At 37.1% G+C, this 5411-nt stretch overlaps 1 pseudogene; it reads left to right on the top strand.

Moving 5' to 3' along the window:
• The first annotated feature begins 1106 nt into the window (after window positions 1-1106).
• Window positions 1107-1257, top strand: LOC123324809 (annotated as a pseudogene).
• Window positions 1258-5411: the final 4154 nt, after the last annotated feature.

Raw genomic sequence — 5411 nt, 5'->3', positions numbered from 1 at the left:
AGCAACATTTGTTTTATTTAGTTAGATTTGCTAAGTTTAGATCATTTACCTTGGCAAATGAAATAGCAGAAGTGATACATGCCAGCTCAAAGATGGAGCTTTTACAGCCATCATGTGATTTCACCACCGTACTCTTCTTTTTTCCATGAAGAAGCAATATCCAGATAGAAGCTATGTTTTCCTGAATCTCAGACAGAAGTCAACATAGAAGGAGGCTGCAGGCACTCTACAGCTGTCATGTAATCTTAATGAGAAAGATATCTTTTTCTTGTTATTGTAAGCCACTGAGGCTTTGGAATTGCTTGCTATCACATCACACTCTTGCAAAACTGACTAATATACTCATGTTAAATAAGCATAACTACATTAAATTTTCACATTCCCTGAAACTTTCTAATAATTCAATCTGGAATTTTGTTGCTGTTTTATGTAAAACTTAAAAATATATACTTTATAAAAGAACAGTATTTTATATATTGTGGCAGAAACAAGACATTAATTTTCCAGTTTCTACTTTTTTGGTACCAATCCCATTTTCCAGTATTTCCCAAACATTGACAATACTACATCTAAGTGCAATTCATCTCATACAAGAAGGTAAATGGAGAAGACAGTAAGAAAGATAGAATGGCACTGTGTTTGGTGCCTTTAGACCTGGAGATAATTTCTACTAACAAATTGAATTACACATTTCCTAGATAAGTATCTATTGACTTTATTTTTGAGTATCTGATAAAGAAATGGGTCTTACATCCTCTGAAAATAAAATAATTCCAAAACTTTTAAATAAAATTTTCATATGATGTATCTATGTTATTGTATTATAAATTGATGTCTTTTATGAACATGAAATATGAAAATAATCTCTGTTATTTCATTTTTAGACAAAAAAGTCCACCTCTTAAAAATAAATGAAATAAATGTAAATTGTACAACTAAAACAGAGAGTAAATTTTAATGGAAAGGATGATGTCATGGGGCATGAATCAAATATTCAGATTATAAATTGTGGTTGACATGGCCAAACAAGTGTCAGTTTTGCAATCCAATAGGTCAACATTTTCACCATATTTCTGTGTCAACACTTTCTATATACCTTAACTCCAATCACTTCTTGCCTTTTGGCTATGATCAAGTGTAGTATCTGTTCTTATCAGTCTATAAACCTCGACTCCCAAAGATATATAAAAAGAAGTAGAATCTGAGCTCCTATAGGTTATCACATAAGATAAAAATGTTTGTGTTCAAGAAACACTAGAATTACTCAATATCTTTTAAATTGAATTTATGTTATGTCATCTCCTTTGCTACAAGTCAATGGAAGCTATATTTTGCAAGGTCTCCATTCTTGATATTATCTATGAGAAAAAAGAAAAATAAGACACATTGCAAGTTACGGTCACTTCTCAAAGTCATTCAAAAATTTTGTGTAGTTTCCTCAGTGTCTACAGATTTATTTTTAGGGATAACTTGATAATATTTTGTTACTTTTTACCAATGACTTTGTCATTTTTAATTGGATTCTTTCACAATAAAGTATTCAAATATTTTATGCTCATTATGATCCCTTCCAAAAGAACACATGGCCAAAAGACATCATCAAAAAAAAAAAAAAAAAACAGGACCTGATTGAAGTGAAAAAATGACTTTTGTCATTTGGTCATTTTGTAAATAGATAAGACTTCTTTCAGGACTGGCAGCAATCTCTGATGCCACCATTTGCGAAAACCAAGCTCTAAAGCAAAAAGTCACAATAATTTGTGGATTTTCACCAAAGTACAAAAACAAAACATTTTATCAAATGTTAGAGTTTTTCAAATGTGCAAAAAGACCAAATTTTTCTAATCACTATTTTGTGGGTTTTTCTTTTGCAGAGAAATATAAAATTTAAAGATATGGGCCATGGTTGATATAGAAAGGAGCTCACACACTAAGAATTACTCTTTGACATGTGGCTATTTAACCCAGATTAGCCTGATCATTTTCAATTACAGGGGTTCAGCATTCACTGTCTCAAGGGACAGTGTTAGAAAAATAAATACAATGCAAAATAAAAAATTAACACTCAAACAAAACAGAAAATATCTCCTTCTGGACTGTGCCTTTCAAAACTTGGGCCCCAATAAGAAAATTGAAAGTATCCATGACACAAATGAAAAATTTGAGATATTCACAAACTTAAATTGAATAAAAATATATCCTCCTTTCCTAAAGTGATTTGCAATATTGTCTCTCTTTATATACAAGTTAGCTATGTGACAAACCAGCAAAGAAACCAAGGTGTGACCAGTCAGATAAAAAAAGCATAAGTACAATGCTAATAACACCTCTATTTCTAATAATCAAAACCTAGAAAGAACACAAACCTTCATTAACAGGTAAATGGACAAACTGTTATAAAGCCAAACAATGTAATATTCATCAGCAATAATACAGAATAAACTATTGATACACACATCAACATGGCTAACTCTCACACAATTATGGTGAGTGATAAAAGCCAAAGACTATGTACATTATGTATGTTTCTATTTACATAATATTTTTAAAATGCAAACTAACTTACAGTGGCAGAAAGCAGAACAATGATTTCCTTGGGACAGGGGATGAGGCATGGAGAGGGTCAAGAAGGAGTGATTACAAAAGATTACAAGAAAACTTTTGAGGTAATGAATATGTTATCTTGAATGTGGTGATGGATGAAAATATACATATGTCAAAATTTATAGGATTATATACTTTTTTTGTGTGCGGTTTACTGTATGGAAATGGCACCTCAAAAAAAAACAGATGAGAAACAGACCAATAAGAGTTAAGGTCTAAGTTGTCGGAGGGGCGGAGCAAGATGGCGGAGGAGTAGGAGACCTGGATTTCGTCTCCTCTCAGGAATTCAGCTGGATAGGGATCAAACCATTCTGAACACCTACAAATTCAACAGGAGATCGAAGAAAAGAATAGCAACAACTCTCTCATCAGAAAAGCGACCACTTTCTGGAAGGTAGGACGTGCGGAGAAGTGAATCCAAGGCGATATTTGGGAGGATAGACAGCGGGGGAGGGGCCTCCATCGGCCACTTCTGGCAAGTGATAGAGCCACGGAGCACAAAATCAGAACTTTTAAAAGTCTGCTCCGCTGAGGGACGTCACTTTGGTGGCTAAGCGGGGGGTGGAACCCTCCGGGACAGTGTGGTCTCAGGACCCTCGGGGTCACAGAAAGACCGGGGGTGCCTGAGTGTGGCAGAGCTCCCAGGTAATGGAGCAGGGAAGCCGGCTGCAGAGGCGGAGCCCAAGCGCGGGCTCTCAGCTCGGGGTTGCCATAAACCGAGATCCGCGGCACAGTCGGGCCACTGCTCCTCCAGCAGGGACCCAACAAGCGGCAGATCCGGGGAGACTCACCTTCCTCCCCCGGGAGGAGCCGCGCGGGAGTGCACCTCAGGGATCTGCTGGGTTTGGAGACTCCACCCAGGGTCGGGTGCCAGAGATAGAAACACGCGGTAACAGGCCGGGTGAGCACGGAGTGCAGCCGGAGACCGGGGACATGGGAGTGACTAACGGCTTTTCTCTGGGGGCTCACTGAGGAGTGGGGCCCCGAGTTCTCAGCTCCTCCGGGGCAGAGATTGGGAGGCTGCCATTTTCACTCTCCGCCTCCAAAGCTGTACGGAAAGCTCGCAGGGAACAAAAGCCCCGGAGAGCAAACCCGAGCAGATTACTTAGCCGGGAGGGGGCAAGGGCTGGCCAATTCCGCCTCCCGCAAAGACATTTGGAAACCACGGCAACAGACCCCTCCCCAGAAGATCAGCGAGAACAGCCAGCCAAGACCAAGTTTACCGATCAATGAGAATGGCAGAACTCCAGCACTAGGGGAATACTGCACATAGAATTCATGGCTTTTTTACCATGATTCTTTAGTCTTTCAAAGTTAATTTTTTTTAACTGTTTTTTTTTTTTAATTTTTCATTTTCCCTTTTTCAACCAACATCTTATCAATCCCTTTTTTTAAAAAAAACATTTTTATTTTTCATTTTTAGAGTCATATTCTATCCCTTCATAGTAGTTACCCATATTTTTAGCATATATATATATAAGTTGTTCTCTCTTTAAAATTTTGAGATAGTTTCTTCTAACAGATTAAAATATACCCTAAATCTCTAGTATATGGTTTTTTCTACTCCCCTGCCTGATCACATTCTCTCCCTTTTTTTTTCTTTTTTCTTTTTTTAAATCCTCTTCTTTCTTTTTTCAAACAACTTCTTATCAATTCCTTTTATAAAATTTTTTATAATTTCCATCTTTACAGTCATATTCCATCCCTTCATCATATCAACCCTTATTTTTGTACATATATAAGTTTTTCTTTCTTTAAAAATTTGGGAGGCACTTTCTTCTAACAGACCAAAATACACCCCAAATCTAGTGTGTGGCACTGATCTATATACCAGCCTGATCATATTTGATCACATTCTGTTTTTTTTTGTTGTCGTTGTTTTGTTTTGTTTGTTTTTGTTTGTTTTTATCTTTATCTTTTTCTTTTTTTTCTTTTTCTTTTTTCTCTCTTTCCGTTTCTTTTTCCACTGCTTCAGGTCTTTTCTGATTTGTTTAGAGTATATTTTCTGGGGACGTGGTTACTCTGCTAGCATTTTGTTCTCTCATTAATCTACTCTCCTCTGCACAAAATGACAAGATGGAAAAAATCACCTCAACAAAAAGAACAAGAGGTAGTACCGACTGCCAGGGACGTACTCAATATGGACATTAGTACGATGTCAGATCTAGAGTTCAGAATCATCAATTTAAAGATACTAGCTGGGCTTGAAAAAAATATGGAAGTTATTAGAGAAACCCTTTCTGGGGAAGTAAAAGAGCTAAAATCTAACCAAGTAGAAATCAAAAAGGCTATTAATGAGGTGCAATCAAAAATGGGGGCACTAACTGCTAGGATAAATGAGGCAGAAGAGAGAATCAGTAATATAAAAGACCAAATGATGGAAAATAAAGAAGCTGAGAAAAAGAGAGATAAACAACTACTGGATCATGAGGGCAGAATTCGAGAGATAAGCGATACCATAAGATGAAACAACATTAGAATAATTGGGATCCCAGAAGAAGAAGAAAGAGAGAGAGGGGCAGAAAGTATAATGGAGCAAATTATAGCAGAGAACTTCCCTAATTTGGGGCACGAAACAGGCATCAAAATCCAGGAAGCACAGAGAACCCCCCTCAAAATCAATAAAAATAGGTCAACACCCCAACATCTAATAGTAAAACTTACAAGTCTCATAGACAAATAGAAAATCCTGAGAGCAGCTCGGGAGAAGAGATATGTAACCTACAATGGCAGAAACATTAGATTGGCAACAGACCTATTCACAGAGACCTGGCAGGCCAGAAAGGACTGGCAGGATATATTCAGAG

This window comes from Neomonachus schauinslandi, chromosome 4, assembly GCF_002201575.2.
Source record: "Neomonachus schauinslandi chromosome 4, ASM220157v2, whole genome shotgun sequence".
NCBI lineage: Eukaryota > Metazoa > Chordata > Mammalia > Carnivora > Phocidae > Neomonachus > Neomonachus schauinslandi.
The sequence above is the reverse complement of the archived record's forward strand: the minus strand, read 5'-3'. Positions and strand labels throughout refer to the sequence as shown.